Genomic DNA, 21,764 nt, shown 5'->3' with positions numbered 1-21,764 from the left:
ACTCGAACACCTATACGGATTCTCCTGCATAGTGGCAGATATGTAAATACGGGGTTTCGGGACCATTTCTTGCACATTACGGTTCGAACAATCGAACACCTATATGGATTCTCCTGCACAGTGGCAGATATGTAAATACAGGGTTTAGATACTATTTCTTGCGCATTACGGTTCGAACACTCGAACACCTATACGGATTCTGCTGCACAGTGGCAGATATGTAAATACGGGGTTTCCGTACCATTTCTTGCGCATTACGGTTCGAACACTCGAACACTTATACGGATTGTCCTGCACTGTGGCAGATATGTAAATACGGGGTTTCCGTACCATTTCTTGCGCAATACGGTTCGAACACTCGAACACCTATACGGATTCTCCTGCACAGTGGCAGATATGTAAATACGGGGTTTACATACCTTTTCTTGCGCATTACGGTTCTAACACTCGAACACCTATACGGATTCTCCTGCACAGTGGTAGATATGTAAATACGGGGTTTCCGTACCATTTCTTGCGCATTACGGTTCGAACACTCGAACACCTATACGGATTCTCCTGCACAGTGGCAGATATGTAAATACGGGGTTTACATACCATTTCTTGCGCATTACGGTTCGAACACTCGGACACCTATACGGATTCTCCTGCACAGTGGCAGATATGTAAATACGGGGTTTCCGTACCATTTCTTGCGCAATACGGTTCGAACACTCGAACACCTATACGGATTCTCCTGCACAGTGGCAGATATGTAAATACGGGGTTTAGATACCATTTCTTGCGCATTACGGTTCGAACACTCGAACACCTATACGGATTCTCCTGCACAGTGGCAGATATGTAAATACGGGGTTTCGGTACCATTTCTTGCGCATTACAGTTCGAACACTCGAACACCTATACGGATTCCCCTGCACAGTGGCAGATATGTAAATACGGGGTTTCCGTACCATTTCTTGCGCAATACGGTTCGAACACTCGAACACCTATACGGATTCACCTGCACAGTGGCAGATATGTAAATACGGGGTTTACGTACCATTTCTTGCGCATTACGGTTCGAACACTCGAACACCTATACGGATTCTCCTGCACAGTGGCAGATATGTAAATACGGGGTTCCGTACCATTTCTTCCGCAATACGGTTCGAACACTCGAACAGTTATACGGATTCTCCTGCACAGTGGCAGATATGTAAATACGGGGTTTACATACCATTTCTTGCGCATTACGGTTCGAACACTCGAACACCTATAAGGATTCTCCTGCACAGCGGCAGACATGTAAATACGGGGTTTACATACCATTTCTTGCGCATTACGGTTCTAACACTCAAACACCTAAACGGATTCTCCTGCACAGTGGCAGATATGTAAATGCGGGGTTTCCGTACCATTTCTTGCGCATTACGGTTCGAACACTCGAACACCTATACGGATTCTCCTGCACAGTGGCAGACATATAAATACGGGGTTTACATACCATTTCTTGCGCATTACGGTTCGAACACTCGAACACCTATACGGATTGTCCTGCACAGTGGCAGATATGTAAATACGGGTTTTTCGTACCATTTCTTGCGCAATACGGTTCGAACACTCGAACACCTATACGGATTCTCCTGCACAGTGGCAGATATGTAAATACGGGGTTTACATACCATTTCTTGCGCATTACGGTTCTAACACTCGAACACCTATACGGATTCTCCTGCACAGTGGCAGATATGTAAATACGGGGTTTCCGTACCATTTTTTGCGCATTACGGTTCGAACACTCGAACACCTATACGGATTCTCCTGCACAGTGGCAGATATGTAAATGCGGGGTTTACATACCATTTCTTGCGCATTACGGTTCGAACACTCGAACACCTATACGGATTCTCCTGCACAGTGGCAGATATGTAAATACGGGGTTTCCGTACCATTTCTTGCGCAATACGGTTCGAACACTCGAACACCTATACGGATTCTCCTGCACAGTGGCAGATATGTAAATACGGGGTTTACATACCATTTCTTGCGCATTACGGTTCGAACACTCGAACACCTATACGGATTGTCCTGCACAGTGGCAGATATGTAAATACGGGTTTTCCGTACCATTTCTTGCGCATTACGGTTCGAACACTCGAACACCTATACGGATTCTCCTGCACAGTGGCAGATATGTAAATACGGGGTTTCTGTACCATTTCTTGCGCATTACGGTTCAAACACTCGAACACCTATACGGATTCTCCTGCACAGTGGCAGATATATAAATACGGGGTTTACATACCATTTCTTGCGCATTACGGTTCGAACACTCGAACACCTATACGGATTCTCCTGCATAGTGGCAGATATGTAAATACGGGGTTTCGGGACCATTTCTTGCTCATTACGGTTCGAACAATCGAACACCTATATGGATTCTCCTGCACAGTGGCAGATATGTAAATACAGGGTTTAGATACCATTTCTTGCGCATTACGGTTCGAACACTCGAACACCTATACGGATTCTCCTGCACAGTGGCAGATATGTAAATACGGGGTTTCCGTACCATTTCTTGCGCATTACGGTTCGAACACTCGAACACCTATACCGATTGTCCTGCACTGTGGCAGATATGTAAATACGGGGTTTCCGTACCATTTCTTGCGCAATACGGTTCGAACACTCGAACACCTATACGGATTCACCTGCACAGTGGCAGATATGTAAATACGGGGTTTACATACCTTTTCTTGCGCATTACGGTTTTAACACTCGAACACCTATACGGATTCTCCTGCACAGTGGTAGATATGTAAATACGGGGTTTCCGTACCATTTCTTGCGCATTACGGTTCGAACACTCGAACACCTATACGGATTCTCCTGCACAGTGGCAGATATGTAAATACGGGGTTTACATACCATTTCTTGCGCATTACGGTTCGAACACTCGGACACCTATACGGATTCTCCTGCACAGTGGCAGATATGTAAATACGGGGTTTCCGTACCATTTCTTGCGCAATACGGTTCGAACACTCGAACACCTATACGGATTCTCCTGCACAGTGGCAGATATGTAAATACGGGGTTTAGATACCATTTCTTGCGCATTACGGTTCGAACACTCGAACACCTATACGGATTCTCCTGCACAGTGGCAGATATGTAAATACGGGGTTTCCGTACCATTTCTTGCGCATTACGGTTCGAACACTCGAACACCTATACGGATTCCCCTGCACAGTGGCAGATATGTAAATACGGGGTTTCCGTACCATTTCTTGCGCAATACGGTTCGAACACTCGAACACCTATACGGATTCACCTGCACAGTGGCAGATATGTAAATACGGGGTTTACGTACCATTTCTTGCGCATTACGGTTCGAACACTCGAACACCTATACGGATTCTCCTGCACAGTGGCAGATATGTAAATACGGGGTTCCGTACCATTTCTTGCGCAATACGGTTCGAACACTCGAACAGTTATACGGATTCTCCTGCACAGTGGCAGATATGTAAATACGGGGTTTACATAGCATTTCTTGCGCATTACGGTTCGAACACTCGAACACCTATAGGGATTCTCCTGCACAGCGGCAGACATGTAAATACGGGGTTTACATACCATTTCTTGCGCATTACGGTTCTAACACTCAAACACCTAAACGGATTCTCCTGCACAGTGGCAGATATGTAAATACGGGGTTTCCGTACCATTTCTTGCGCATTACGGTTCGAACACTCGAACACCTATACGGATTCTCCTGCACAGTGGCAGACATATAAATACGGGGTTTACATACCATTTCTTGCGCATTACGGTTCGAACACTCGAACACCTATACGGATTGTCCTGCACAGTGGCAGATATGTAAATACGGGTTTTCCGTACCATTTCTTGCGCAATACGGTTCGAACACTCGAACACCTATACGGATTCTCCTGCACAGTGGCAGATATGTAAATACGGGGTTTACATACCATTTCTTGCGCATTACGGTTCTAACACTCGAACACCTATACGGATTCTCCTGCACAGTGGCAGATATGTAAATACGGGGTTTCCGTACCATTTTTTGCGCATTACGGTTCGAACACTCGAACACCTATACGGATTCTCCTGCACAGTGGCAGATATGTAAATGCGGGGTTTACATACCATTTCTTGCGCATTACGGTTCGAACACTCGAATACCTATACGGATTCTCCTGCACAGTGGCAGATATGTAAATACGGGGTTTCCGTACCATTTCTTGCGCAATACGGTTCGAACACTCGAACACCTATACGGATTCTCCTGCACAGTGGCAGATATGTAAATACGGGGTTTCTGTACCATTTCTTGCGCATTACGGTTCAAACACTCGAACACCTATACGGATTCTCCTGCACAGTGGCAGATATATAAATACGGGGTTTACATACCATTTCTTGCGCATTACGGTTCGAACACTCGAACACCTATACGGATTCTCCTGCATAGTGGCAGATATGTAAATACGGGGTTTCGGGACCATTTCTTGCCCATTACGGTTCGAACAATCGAACACCTATATGGATTCTCCTGCACAGTGGCAGATATGTAAATACAGGGTTTAGATACCATTTCTTGCGCATTACGGTTCGAACACTCGAACACCTATACGGATTCTCCTGCACAGTGGCAGATATGTAAATACGGGGTTTCCGTACCATTTCTTGCGCATTACGGTTCGAACACTCGAACACCTATTCGGATTGTCCTGCACTGTGGCAGATATGTAAATACGGGGTTTCCGTACCATTTCTTGCGCAATACGGTTCGAACACTCGAACACCTATACGGATTCTCCTGCACAGTGGCAGATATGTAAATACGGGGTTTACATACCTTTTCTTGCGCATTACGGTTCTAACACTCGAACACCTATACGGATTGTCCTGCACAGTGGCAGATATGTAAATACGGGTTTTCCGTACCATTTCTTGCGCAATACGGTTCGAACACTCGAACACCTATACGGATTCTCCTGCACAGTGGCAGATATGTAAATACGGGGTTTACATACCATTTCTTGCGCATTACGGTTCTAACACTCGAACACCTATACGGATTCTCCTGCACAGTGGCAGATATGTAAATACGGGGTTTCCGTACCATTTCTTGCGCATTACGGTTCGAACACTCGAACACCTATACGGATTCTCCTGCACAGTGGCAGATATGTAAATACGGGGTTTACATACCATTTCTTGCGCATTACGGTTCGAACACTCGAACACCTATACGGATTCTCCTGCACAGTGGCAGATATGTAAATACGGGGTTTCCGTACCATTTCTTGCGCAATACGGTTCGAACACTCGAACACCTATACGGATTCTCCTGCACAGTGGCAGATATGTAAATACGGGGTTTCCGTACCATTTCTTGCGCAATACGGTTCGAACACTCGAACACCTATACGGATTCTCCTGCACAGTGGCAGATATGTAAATACGGGGTTTAGATACCATTTCTTGCGCATTACGGTTCGAACACTCGAACACCTATACGGATTCTCCTGCACAGTGGCAGATATGTAAATACGGGGTTTCCGTACCATTTCTTGCGCATTACGGTTCGAACACTCGAAAACCTATACGGATTCCCCTGCACAGTGGCAGATATGTAAATACGGGGTTTCCGTACCATTTCTTGCGCAATACGGTTCGAACACTCGAACACCTATACGGATTCACCTGCACAGTGGCAGATATGTAAATACGGGGTTTACGTACCATTTCTTGCGCATTACGGTTCGAACACTCGAACACCTATACGGATTCTCCTGCACAGTGGCAGATATGTAAATACGGGGTTCCGTACCATTTCTTGCGCAATACGGTTCGAACACTCGAACAGTTATACGGATTCTCCTGCACAGTGGCAGATATGTAAATACGGGGTTTACATACCATTTCTTGCGCATTACGGTTCGAACACTCGAACACCTATAAGGATTCCCCTGCACAGTGGCAGACATGTAAATACGGGGTTTACATACCATTTCTTGCGCATTACGGTTCTAACACTCAAACACCTAAACGGATTCTCCTGCACAGTGGCAGATATGTAAATATGGGGTTTCCGTACCATTTCTTGCGCATTACGGTTCGAACACTCGAACACCTATAGCGATTCTCCTGCACAGTGGCAGACATATAAATACGGGGTTTACATACCATTTCTTGCGCATTACGGTTCGAACACTCGAACACCTATACGGATTGTCCTGCATAGTGGCAGATATGTAAATACGGGTTTTCCGTACCATTTCTTGCGCAATACGGTTCGAACACTCGAACACCTATACGGATTCTCCTGCACAGTGGCAGATATGTAAATACGGGGTTTACATACCATTTCTTGCGCATTACGGTTCTAACACTCGAACACCTATACGGATTCTCCTGCACAGTGGCAGATATGTACATACGGGGTTTCCGTACCATTTCTTGCGCATTACGGTTCGAACACTCGAACACCTATACGGATTCTCCTGCACAGTGGCAGATATGTAAATACGGGGTTTACATACCATTTCTTGCGCATTACGGTTCGAACACTCGAACACCTATACGGATTCTCCTGCACAGTGGCAGATATGTAAATACGGGGTTTCCGTACCATTTCTTGCGCAATACGGTTCGAACACTCGAACACCTATACGGATTCTCCTGCACAGTGGCAGATATGTAAATACGGGGTTTAGATACCATTTCTTGCGCATTACAGTTCGAACACTCGAACACCTATACGGATTCTCCTGCACAGTGGCAGATATGTAAATATGGGGTTTCCGTACCATTTCTTGCGCATTAAGGTTCGAACACTCGAACACCTATACGGATTCCCCTGCACAGTGGCAGATATGTAAATACGGGGTTTCCGTACCATTTCTTGCGCAATACGGTTCGAACACTCGAACACCTATACGGATTCTCCTGCACAGTGGCAGATATGTAAATACGGGGTTTACATACCATTTCTTGCGCATTACGGTTCGAACACTCGGACACCTATACGGATTCTCCTGCACAGTGGCAGATATGTAAATACGGGGTTTCCGTACCATTTCTTGCGCAATACGGTTCGAACACTCGAACACCTATACGGATTCTCCTGCACAGTGGCAGATATGTAAATACGGGGTTTAGATACCATTTCTTGCGCATTACGGTTCGAACACTCGAACACCTATACGGATTGTCCTGCACAGTGGCAGATATGTAAATACGGGTTTTCCGTACCATTTCTTGCGCAATACGGTTCGAACACTCGAACACCTATACGGATTCTCCTGCACAGTGGCAGATATGTAAATACGGGGTTTACATACCATTTCTTGCGCATTACGGTTCTAACACTCGAACACCTATACGGATTCTCCTGCACAGTGGCAGATATGTAAATACGGGGTTTCCGTACCATTTCTTGCGCATTACGGTTCGAACACTCGAACACCTATACGGATTCTCCTGCACAGTGGCAGATATGTAAATACGGGGTTTACATACCATTTCTTGCGCATTACGGTTCGAACACTCGAACACCTATACGGATTCTCCTGCACAGTGGCAGATATGTAAATACGGGGTTTCCGTACCATTTCTTGCGCAATACGGTTCGAACACTCGAACACCTATACGGATTCTCCTGCACAGTGGCAGATATGTAAATACGGGGTTTCCGTACCATTTCTTGCGCAATACGGTTCGAACACTCGAACACCTATACGGATTCTCCTGCACAGTGGCAGATATGTAAATACGGGGTTTAGATACCATTTCTTGCGCATTACGGTTCGAACACTCGAACACCTATACGGATTCTCCTGCACAGTGGAAGATATGTAAATACGGGGTTTCCGTACCATTTCTTGCGCATTACGGTTCGAACACTCGAAAACCTATACGGATTCCCCTGCACAGTGGCAGATATGTAAATACGGGGTTTCCGTACCATTTCTTGCGCAATACGGTTCGAACACTCGAACACCTATACGGATTCACCTGCACAGTGGCAGATATGTAAATACGGGGTTTACGTACCATTTCTTGCGCATTACGGTTCGAACACTCGAACACCTATACGGATTCTCCTGCACAGTGGCAGATATGTAAATACGGGGTTCCGTACCATTTCTTGCGCAATACGGTTCGAACACTCGAACAGTTATACGGATTCTCCTGCACAGTGGCAGATATGTAAATACGGGGTTTACATACCATTTCTTGCGCATTACGGTTCGAACACTCGAACACCTATAAGGATTCTCCTGCACAGTGGCAGACATGTAAATACGGGGTTTACATACCATTTCTTGCGCATTACGGTTCTAACACTCAAACACCTAAACGGATTCTCCTGCACAGTGGCAGATATGTAAATACGGGGTTTCCGTACCATTTCTTGCGCATTACGGTTCGAACACTCGAACACCTATAGCGATTCTCCTGCACAGTGGCAGACATATAAATACGGGGTTTACATACCATTTCTTGCGCATTACGGTTCGAACACTCGAACACCTATACGGATTGTCCTGCATAGTGGCAGATATGTAAATACGGGTTTTCCGTACCATTTCTTGCGCAATACGGTTCGAACACTCGAACACCTATACGGATTCTCCTGCACAGTGGCAGATATGTAAATACGGGGTTTACATACCATTTCTTGCGCATTACGGTTCTAACACTCGAACACCTATACGGATTCTCCTGCACAGTGGCAGATATGTACATACGGGGTTTCCGTACCATTTCTTGCGCATTACGGTTCGAACACTCGAACACCTATACGGATTCTCCTGCACAGTGGCAGATATGTAAATACGGGGTTTACATACCATTTCTTGCGCATTACGGTTCGAACACTCGAACACCTATACGGATTCTCCTGCACAGTGGCAGATATGTAAATACGGGGTTTCCGTACCATTTCTTGCGCAATACGGTTCGAACACTCGAACACCTATACGGATTCTCCTGCACAGTGGCAGATATGTAAATACGGGGTTTAGATACCATTTCTTGCGCATTACAGTTCGAACACTCGAACACCTATACGGATTCTCCTGCACAGTGGCAGATATGTAAATATGGGGTTTCCGTACCATTTCTTGCGCATTAAGGTTCGAACACTCGAACACCTATACGGATTCCCCTGCACAGTGGCAGATATGTAAATACGGGGTTTCCGTACCATTTCTTGCGCAATACGGTTCGAACACTCGAACACCTATACGGATTCTCCTGCGCAGTGGCAGATATGTAAATACGGGGTTTACATACCATTTCTTGCGCATTACGGTTCGAACACTCGAACACCTATACGGATTCTCCTGCACAGTGGCAGATATGTAAATACGGGGTTCCGTACCATTTCCTGCGCAATACGGTTCGAACACTCGAACAGCTATACGGATTCTCCTACACAGTGGCAAATATGTAAATACGGGGTTTACATACCATTTCTTGCGCATTACGGTTCGAACACTCGAACACCTATAAGGATTCTCCTGCACAGTGGCAGATATGTAAATACGGGGTTTACATACCATTTCTTGCGCATTACGGTTCTAACCCCCAAACACCTAAACGGATTCTCCTGCACAGTGGCAGATATGTAAATACGGGGTTTCCGTACCATTTCTTGCGCATTACGGTTCGAACACTCGAACACCTATACGGATTCTCCTGCACAGTGGCAGACATATAAATACGGGGTTTACATACCATTTCTTGCGCATTACGGTTCGAACACTGGAACACCTATTCGGATTGTCCTGCACAGTGGCAGATATGTAAATACGGGTTTTCCGTACCATTTCTTGCGCAATACGGTTCGAACACTCGAACAGCTATACGGATTCTCCTGCACAGTGGCAGATATGTAAATACGGGGTTTACATACCATTTCTTGCGCATTACGGTTCTAACACTCGAACACCTATACGGATTCTCCTGCACAGTGGCAGATATGTAAATACGGGGTTTCTGTACCATTTCTTGCGCATTACGGTTCAAACACTCGAACACCTATACGGATTCTCCTGCACAGTGGCAGATATATAAATACGGGGTTTACATACCATTTCTTGCGCATTACGGTTCGAACACTCGAACACCTATACGGATTCTCCTGCATAGTGGCAGATATGTAAATACGGGGTTTCGGGACCATTTCTTGCTCATTACGGTTCGAACAATCGAACACCTATATGGATTCTCCTGCACAGTGGCAGATATGTAAATACAGGGTTTAGATACCATTTCTTGCGCATTACGGTTCGAACACTCGAACACCTATACGGATTCTCCTGCACAGTGGCAGATATGTAAATACGGGGTTTACATACCATTTCTTGCGCATTACGGTTCGAACACTCGGACACCTATACGGATTCTCCTGCACAGTGGCAGATATGTAAATATGGGGTTTCCGTACCATTTCTTGCGCAATACGGTTCGAACACTCGAACACCTATACGGATTCTCCTGCACAGTGGCAGATATGTAAATACGGGGTTTAGATACCATTTCTTGCGCATTACGGTTCGAACACTCGAACACCTATACGGATTCTCCTGCACAGTGGCAGATATGTAAATACGGGGTTTCCGTACCATTTCTTGCGCATTACGGTTCGAACACTCGAACACCTATACGGATTCCCCTGCACAGTGGCAGATATGTAAATACGGGGTTTCCGTACCATTTCTTGCGCAATACGGTTCGAACACTCGAACACCTATACGGATTCACCTGCACAGTGGCAGATATGTAAATACGGGGTTTACGTACCATTTCTTGCGCATTACGGTTCGAACACTCGAACACCTATACGGATTCTCCTGCACAGTGGCAGATATGTAAATACGGGGTTCCGTACCATTTCTTGCGCAATACGGTTCGAACACTCGAACAGTTATACGGATTCTCCTGCACAGTGGCAGATATGTAAATACGGGGTTTACATAGCATTTCTTGCGCATTACGGTTCGAACACTCGAACACCTATAGGGATTCTCCTGCACAGCGGCAGACATGTAAATACGGGGTTTACATACCATTTCTTGCGCATTACGGTTCTAACACTCAAACACCTAAACGGATTCTCCTGCACAGTGGCAGATATGTAAATACGGGGTTTCCGTACCATTTCTTGCGCATTACGGTTCGAACACTCGAACACCTATACGGATTCTCCTGCACAGTGGCAGACATATAAATACGGGGTTTACATACCATTTCTTGCGCATTACGGTTCGAACACTCGAACACCTATACGGATTGTCCTGCACAGTGGCAGATATGTAAATACGGGTTTTCCGTACCATTTCTTGCGCAATACGGTTCGAACACTCGAACACCTATACGGATTCTCCTGCACAGTGGCAGATATGTAAATACGGGGTTTCCGTACCATTTTTTGCGCATTACGGTTCGAACACTCGAACACCTATACGGATTCTCCTGCACAGTGGCAGATATGTAAATGCGGGGTTTACATACCATTTCTTGCGCATTACGGTTCGAACACTCGAATACCTATACGGATTCTCCTGCACAGTGGCAGATATGTAAATACGGGGTTTCCGTACCATTTCTTGCGCAATACGGTTCGAACACTCGAACACCTATACGGATTCTCCTGCACAGTGGCAGATATGTAAATACGGGGTTTCTGTACCATTTCTTGCGCATTACGGTTCAAACACTCGAACACCTATACGGATTCTCCTGCACAGTGGCAGATATATAAATACGGGGTTTACATACCATTTCTTGCGCATTACGGTTCGAACACTCGAACACCTATACGGATTCTCCTGCATAGTGGCAGATATGTAAATACGGGGTTTCGGGACCATTTCTTGCCCATTACGGTTCGAACAATCGAACACCTATATGGATTCTCCTGCACAGTGGCAGATATGTAAATACAGGGTTTAGATACCATTTCTTGCGCATTACGGTTCGAACACTCGAACACCTATACGGATTCTCCTGCACAGTGGCAGATATGTAAATACGGGGTTTCCGTACCATTTCTTGCGCATTACGGTTCGAACACTCGAACACCTATTCGGATTGTCCTGCACTGTGGCAGATATGTAAATACGGGGTTTCCGTACCATTTCTTGCGCAATACGGTTCGAACACTCGAACACCTATACGGATTCTCCTGCACAGTGGCAGATATGTAAATACGGGGTTTACATACCTTTTCTTGCGCATTACGGTTCTAACACTCGAACACCTATACGGATTCTCCTGCACAGTGGTAGATATGTAAATACGGGGTTTCCGTACCATATCTTGCGCATTACGGTTCGAACACTCGAACACCTATACGGATTCTCCTGCACAGTGGCAGATATGTAAATACGGGGTTTACATACCATTTCTTGCGCATTACGGTTCGAACACTCGGACACCTATACGGATTCTCCTGCACAGTGGCAGATATGTAAATACGGGGTTTCCGTACCATTTCTTGCGCAATACGGTTCGAACACTCGAACACCTATACGGATTCTCCTGCACAGTGGCAGATATGTAAATACGGGGTTTAGATACCATTTCTTGCGCATTACGGTTCGAACACTCGAACACCTATACGGATTGTCCTGCACAGTGGCAGATATGTAAATACGGGTTTTCCGTACCATTTCTTGCGCAATACGGTTCGAACACTCGAACACCTATACGGATTCTCCTGCACAGTGGCAGATATGTAAATACGGGGTTTACATACCATTTCTTGCGCATTACGGTTCTAACACTCGAACACCTATACGGATTCTCCTGCACAGTGGCAGATATGTAAATACGGGGTTTCCGTACCATTTCTTGCGCATTACGGTTCGAACACTCGAACACCTATACGGATTCTCCTGCACAGTGGCAGATATGTAAATACGGGGTTTACATACCATTTCTTGCGCATTACGGTTCGAACACTCGAACACCTATACGGATTCTCCTGCACAGTGGCAGATATGTAAATACGGGGTTTCCGTACCATTTCTTGCGCAATACGGTTCGAACACTCGAACACCTATACGGATTCTCCTGCACAGTGGCAGATATGTAAATACGGGGTTTCCGTACCATTTCTTGCGCAATACGGTTCGAACACTCGAACACCTATACGGATTCTCCTGCACAGTGGCAGATATGTAAATACGGGGTTTAGATACCATTTCTTGCGCATTACGGTTCGAACACTCGAACACCTATACGGATTCTCCTGCACAGTGGCAGATATGTAAATACGGGGTTTCCGTACCATTTCTTGCGCATTACGGTTCGAACACTCGAAAACCTATACGGATTCCCCTGCACAGTGGCAGATATGTAAATACGGGGTTTCCGTACCATTTCTTGCGCAATACGGTTCGAACACTCGAACACCTATACGGATTCACCTGCACAGTGGCAGATATGTAAATACGGGGTTTACGTACCATTTCTTGCGCATTACGGTTCGAACACTCGAACACCTATACGGATTCTCCTGCACAGTGGCAGATATGTAAATACGGGGTTCCGTACCATTTCTTGCGCAATACGGTTCGAACACTCGAACAGTTATACGGATTCTCCTGCACAGTGGCAGATATGTAAATACGGGGTTTACATACCATTTCTTGCGCATTACGGTTCGAACACTCGAACACCTATAAGGATTCTCCTGCACAGTGGCAGACATGTAAATACGGGGTTTACATACCATTTCTTGCGCATTACGGTTCTAACACTCAAACACCTAAACGGATTCTCCTGCACAGTGGCAGATATGTAAATACGGGGTTTCCGTACCATTTCTTGCGCATTACGGTTCGAACACTCGAACACCTATAGCGATTCTCCTGCACAGTGGCAGACATATAAATACGGGGTTTACATACCATTTCTTGCGCATTACGGTTCGAACACTCGAACACCTATACGGATTGTCCTGCATAGTGGCAGATATGTAAATACGGGTTTTCCGTACCATTTCTTGCGCAATACGGTTCGAACACTCGAACACCTATACGGATTCTCCTGCACAGTGGCAGATATGTAAATACGGGGTTTACATACCATTTCTTGCGCATTACGGTTCTAACACTCGAACACCTATACGGATTCTCCTGCACAGTGGCAGATATGTACATACGGGGTTTCCGTACAATTTCTTGCGCATTACGGTTCGAACACTCGAACACCTATACGGATTCTCCTGCACAGTGGCAGATATGTAAATACGGGGTTTACATACCATTTCTTGCGCATTACGGTTCGAACACTCGAACACCTATACGGATTCTCCTGCACAGTGGCAGATATGTAAATACGGGGTTTCCGTACAATTTCTTGCGCAATACGGTTCGAACACTCGAACACCTATACGGATTCTCCTGCACAGTGGCAGATATGTAAATACGGGGTTTAGATACCATTTCTTGCGCATTACAGTTCGAACACTCGAACACCTATACGGATTCTCCTGCACAGTGGCAGATATGTAAATATGGGGTTTCCGTACCATTTCTTGCGCATTAAGGTTCGAACACTCGAACACCTATACGGATTCCCCTGCACAGTGGCAGATATGTAAATACGGGGTTTCCGTACCATTTCTTGCGCAATACGGTTCGAACACTCGAACACCTATACGGATTCTCCTGCGCAGTGGCAGATATGTAAATACGGGGTTTACATACCATTTCTTGCGCATTACGGTTCGAACACTCGAACACCTATACGGATTCTCCTGCACAGTGGCAGATATGTAAATACGGGGTTCCGTACCATTTCCTGCGCAATACGGTTCGAACACTCGAACAGCTATACGGATTCTCCTACACAGTGGCAGATATGTAAATACGGGGTTTACATACCATTTCTTGCGCATTACGGTTCGAACACTCGAACACCTATAAGGATTCTCCTGCACAGTGGCAGATATGTAAATACGGGGTTTACATACCATTTCTTGCGCATTACGGTTCTAACACCCAAACACCTAAACGGATTCTCCTGCACAGTGGCAGATATGTAAATACGGGGTTTCCGTACCATTTCTTGCGCATTACGGTTCGAACACTCGAACACCTATACGGATTCTCCTGCACAGTGGCAGACATATAAATACGGGGTTTACATACCATTTCTTGCGCATTACGGTTCGAACACTGGAACACCTATTCGGATTGTCCTGCACAGTGGCAGATATGTAAATACGGGTTTTCCGTACCATTTCTTGCGCAATACGGTTTGAACACTCGAACAGCTATACGGATTCTCCTGCACAGTGGCAGATATGTAAATACGGGGTTTACATACCATTTCTTGCGCATTACGGTTCTAACACTCGAACACCTATACGGATTCTCCTGCACAGTGGCAGATATGTAAATACGGGGTTTCCGTACCATTTCTTGCGCATTACGGTTCGAACACTCGAACACCTATACGGATTCTCCTGCACAGTGGCAGATATGTAAATACGGGGTTTACATACCATTTCTTGCGCATTACGGTTCGAACACTCGAACACCTATACGGATACTCCTGCACAGTGGCAGATATGTAAATACGGGGTTTCCGTACCATTTCTTGCGCAATACGGTTCGAACACTCGAACACCTATACGGATTCTCCTGCACAGTGGCAGATATGTAAATACGGGGTTTAGATACCATTTCTTGCGCATTACAGTTCGAACACTCGAACACCTATACGGATTCTCCTGCACAGTGGCAGATATGTAAATACGGGGTTTCCGTACCATTTCTCGCGCATTAAGGTTCGAACACTCGAACACCTATACGGATTCCCCTGCACAGTGGCAGATATGTAAATACGGGGTTTCCGTACCATTTCTTGCGCAATACGGTTCGAACACTCGAACACCTATACGGATTCTCCTGCGCAGTGGCAGATATGTAAATACGGGGTTTACATACCATTTCTTGCGCATTACGGTTCGAACACTCGAACACCTATACGGATTCTCCTGCACAGTGGCAGATATGTAAATACGGGGTTCCGTACCATTTCCTGCGCAATACGGTTCGAACACTCGAACAGCTATACGGATTCTCCTACACAGTGGCAGATATGTAAATACGGGGTTTACATACCATTTCTTGCGCATTACGGTTCGAACACTCGAACACCTATAAGGATTCTCCTGCACAGTGGCAGATATGTAAATACGGGGTTTACATACCATTTCTTGCGCATTACGGTTCTAACACCCAAACACCTAAACGGATTCTCCTGCACAGTGGCAGATATGTAAATACGGGGTTTCCGTACCATTTCTTGCGCATTACGGTTCGAACACTCGAACACCTATACGGATTCTCCTGCACAGTGGCAGACATATAAATACGGGGTTTACATACCATTTCTTGCGCATTACGGTTCGAACACTCGAACACCTATTCGGATTGTCCTGCACAGTGGCAGATATGTAAATACGGGTTTTCCGTACCATTTCTTGCGCAATACGGTTCGAACACTCGAACAGCTATACGGATTCTCCTGCACAGTGGCAGATATGTAAATACGGGGTTTACATACCATTTCTTGCGCATTACGGTTCTAACACTCGAACACCTATACGGATTCTCCTGCACAGTGGCAGATATGTAAATACGGGGTTTCCGTACCATTTCTTGCGCATTACGGTTCGAACACTCGAACACCTATACGGATTCTCCTGCACAGTGGCAGATATGTAAATACGGGGTTTACATACCATTTCTTGCGCATTACGGTTCGAACACTCGAACACCTATACGGATACTCCTGCACAGTGGCAGATATGTAAATACGGGGTTTCCGTACCATTTCTTGCGCAATACGGTTCGAACACTCGAACACCTATACGGATTCTCCTGCACAGTGGCAGATATGTAAATACGGGGTTTAGATACCATTTCTTGCGCATTACAGTTCGAACACTCGAACACCTATACGGATTCTCCTGCACAGTGGCAGATATGTAAATACGGGGTTTCCGTACCATTTCTCGCGCATTAAGGTTCGAACACTCGAACACCTATACGGATTCCCCTACACAGTGGCAGATATGTAAATACGGGGTTTCCGTACCATTTCTTGCGCAATACGGTTCGAACACTCGAACACCTATACGGATTCTCCTGCGCAGTGGCAGATATGTAAATACGGGGTTTACATACCATTTCTTGCGCATTACGGTTCGAACACTCGAACACCTATACGGATTCTCCTGCACAGTGGCAGATATGTAAATACGGGGTTCCGTACCATTTCCTGCGCAATACGGTTCGAACACTCGAACAGCTATACGGATTCTCCTACACAGTGGCAGATATGTAAATACGGGGTTTACATACCATTTCTTGCGCATTACGGTTCGAACACTCGAACACCTATAAGGATTCTCCTGCACAGTGGCAGATATGTAAATACGGGGTTTACATACCATTTCTTGCGCATTACGGTTCTAACACCCAAACACCTAAACGGATTCTCCTGCACAGTGGCAGATATGTAAATACGGGGTTTCCGTACCATTTCTTGCGCATTACGGTTCGAACACTCGAACACCTATACGGATTCTCCTGCACAGTGGCAGACATATAAATACGGGGTTTACATACCATTTCTTGCGCATTACGGTTCGAACACTCGAACACCTATTCGGATTGTCCTGCACAGTGGCAGATATGTAAATACGGGTTTTCCGTACCATTTCTTGCGCAATACGGTTCGAACACTCGAACAGCTATACGGATTCTCCTGCACAGTGGCAGATATGTAAATACGGGGTTTACATACCATTTCTTGCGCATTACGGTTCTAACACTCGAACACCTATACGGATTCTCCTGCACAGTGGCAGATATGTAAATACGGGGTTTCCGTACCATTTCTTGCGCATTACGGTTCGAACACTCGAACACCTATACGGATTCTCCTGCACAGTGGCAGATATGTAAATACGGGGTTTACATACCATTTCTTGCGCATTACGGTTCGAACACTCGAACACCTATACGGATACTCCTGCACAGTGGCAGATATGTAAATACGGGGTTTCCGTACCATTTCTTGCGCAATACGGTTCGAACACTCGAACACCTATACGGATTCTCCTGCACAGTGGCAGATATGTAAATACGGGGTTTAGATACCATTTCTTGCGCATTACAGTTCGAACACTCGAACACCTATACGGATTCTCCTGCACAGTGGCAGATATGTAAATACGGGGTTTCCGTACCATTTCTCGCGCATTAAGGTTCGAACACTCGAACACCTATACGGATTCCCCTGCACAGTGGCAGATATGTAAATACGGGGTTTCCGTACCATTTTTTGCGCAATACGGTTCGAACACTCGAACACCTATACGGATTCACCTGCACAGTGGCAGATAAGTAAATACGGGGTTTACATACCATTTCTTGCGCATTACGGTTCGAACACTCGAACACCTATACGGATTCTCCTGCACAGTGGCAGATATGTAAATACGGGGTTTCCGTACCATTTCTTGCGCAATACGGTTCGAACACTCGAACACCTATACGGATTCTCCTGCACAGTGGCAGATATGTAAATACGGGGTTTACGTACCATTTCTTGCGCATAACGGTTCGAACACTCGAACACCTATACGGATTCTCCTGCACAGTGGCAGATATGTAAATACGGGGTTTCCATACCATTTCTTGCGCATTACGGTTCGAACACTCGAACACCTATACGGATTCTCCTGCACAGTGGCAGATATGTAAATACGGGGTTTCCGTACCATTTCTTGCGCAATACGGTTCGAACACTCGAACAGCTATACGGATTCTCCTGCACAGTGGCAGATATGTAAATACGGGGTTTACATACCATTTCTTGCGCATTACGGTTCGAACACTCGAACACCTATAAGGATTCTCCTGCACAGTGGCAGATATGTAAATACGGGGTTTACATACCATTTCCTGTGCATTACGGTTCTAACACTCGAACACCTATACGGATTCTCCTGCACAGTGGCAGATATGTAAATACGGGGTTCACATACCATTTCTTGTGCATTACGGTTCGAACACTCGAACACCTATACGGATTCTCCTGCACCGTGGCAGATATGTAAATACGGGGTTCCCTACCATTTCTTGCGCAATACGGTTCGAACACTCGAACACCTATACGGATTCTCCTGCACAGTGGCAGATATGTAAATACGGTGTTTACATACCATTTCTTGCGCATTACGGTTCGAACACTCGAACACCTATACGGATTCTCCTGCACAGTGGCAGATATGTAAATACGGGGTTTCCGTACCATTTCTTGCGCATTACGGTTCGAACACTCGAACACCTATACGGATTCTCCTGCACAGTGGCAGATATGTAAATACGGGGTTTTCGTACCATTTCTTGCGCAATACGGTTCGAACACTCGAACAGCTATACGGATTCTCCTGCACAGTGGCAGATATGTAAATACGGGGTTTACATACCATTTCTTGCGCATTACGGTTCGAACACTCGAACACCTATAAGGATTCTCCTGCACAGTGGCAGATATGTAAATATGGGGTTTACATACCATTTCTTGCGCATTACGGTTCTAACACTCGAAGACCTATACGGATTCTCCTGCACAGTGGCAGATATGTAAATACAAGGTTTCCGTACCATTTCTTGCGCATTACGGTACGAACACTAGAACACCTATACGGATTCTCCGGCACAGTGGCAGATATGTAAATACGGGGTTTACATACCATTTCTTGCGCATTACGGTTCGAACACTCGAACACCTATACGGATTCTCCTGCACAGTGGCAGATATGTAAATACGGGGTTTCCGTACCATTTCTTGCGCATTACGGTTCGAACACTCGAACACCTATACGGATTCTCCTGCATAGTGGCAGATATGTAAATACGGGGTTTACATACCATTTCTTGCGCATTACGGTTCGAACACTCGAACACCTATACGGATTCTCCTGCACCGTGGCAGATATGTAAATACGGGGTTTCCGTACCATTTCTTGCGCAATACGGTTCGAACACTCGAACAGCTATACGGATTCTCCTGCATAGTGGCAGATATGTAAATACGGGGTTTACATACCATTTCTTGCGCATTACGGTTCGAACACTCGAACACCTATAAGGATTCTCCTGCACAGTGGCAGATATGTAAATACGGGGTTTACATACCATTTCTTGCGCATTACGGTTCTAACACTCGAACACCTATACGGATTCTCCTGCACAGTGGCAGATATGTAAATACGGGGTTTCCGTACCATTTCTTGCGCATTACGGTTCGAACACTCGAACACCTATACGGATTCTCCTGCACAGTGGCAGACATATAAATACGGGGTTTACATACCATTTCTTGCGCATTACGGTTCGAACACTCGAACACCTATACGGATTGTCCTGCACAGTGGCAGATATGTAAATACGGGTTTTCCGTACCATTTCTTGCGCAATACGGTTCGAACACTCGAACACCTATACGGATTCTCCTGCACAGTGGCAGATATGCAAATACGGGGTTTACATACCATTTCTTGCGCATTACGTTTCTAACACTCGAACACCTATACGGATTCTCCTGCACGGTGGCAGATATGTAAATACGGGGTTTACATACCATTTCTTGCGCATTACGGTTCGAACACTCGAACACCTATACGGATTCTCCTGCACAGTGGCAGATATGTAAATACGGGGTTTCCGTCCCATTTCTTGCGCATTACGGTTCGAACACTCGAACACCTATACGGATTCTCCTGCACAGTGGCAGATATGTAAATACGGGGTTCCGTACCATTTCTTGCGCAATACGGTTCGAACACTCGAACAGCTATACGGATTCTCCTGCACAGTGGCAGATATGTAAATACGGGGTTTACATACCATTTCTTGCGCATTACGGTTCGAACACTCGAACACCTATAAGGATTCTCCTGCACAGTGGCAGATATGTAAATACGGGGTTTACATACCATTTCTTGCGCATTACGGTTCTAACACTCAAACACCTAAACGGATTCTCCTGCACAGTGGCAGATATGTAAATACGGGGTTTCCGTACCATTTCTTGCGCAATACGGTTCGAACACTCGAACACCTATACGGATTCTCCTGCACAGTGGCAGATATGTAAATACGGGGTTTACATACCATTTCTTGCGCATAACGGTTCGAACACTCGAACACCTATACGGATTCTCCTGCACAGTGGCAGATATGTAAATACGGGGTTTCCGTACCATTTCTTGCGCATTACGGTTCGAACACTCGAACACCTATACGGATTCTCCTGCACAGTGGCAGATATGTAAATACGGGGTTTCCGTACCATTTCTTGCGCAATACGGTTCGAACACTCGAACAGCTATACGGATTCTCCTGCACGGTGGCTGATATGTAAATACGGGGTTTACATACCATTTCTTGCGCATTACGGTTCGAACACTCGAACACCTATAAGGATTCTCCTGCACAGTGGCAGATATGTAAATACGGGGTTTACATACCATTTCTTGTGCATTACGGTTCTAACACTCGAACACCTATACGGATTCTCCTGCACAGTGGCAGATATGTAAATACGGGGTTTCCGTACCATTTCTTGCGCATTACGGTTCGAACACAAGAACACCTATACGGATTCTCCTGCATAGTGGCAGATATGTAAATACGGGGTTTACA

This window comes from Camellia sinensis, unplaced genomic scaffold, assembly GCF_055761805.1.
Source record: "Camellia sinensis isolate YWXY unplaced genomic scaffold, ASM5576180v1 Unanchor4, whole genome shotgun sequence".
Taxonomy (NCBI): domain Eukaryota; kingdom Viridiplantae; phylum Streptophyta; class Magnoliopsida; order Ericales; family Theaceae; genus Camellia; species Camellia sinensis.
Note: the sequence above shows the minus strand (reverse complement) of the source record.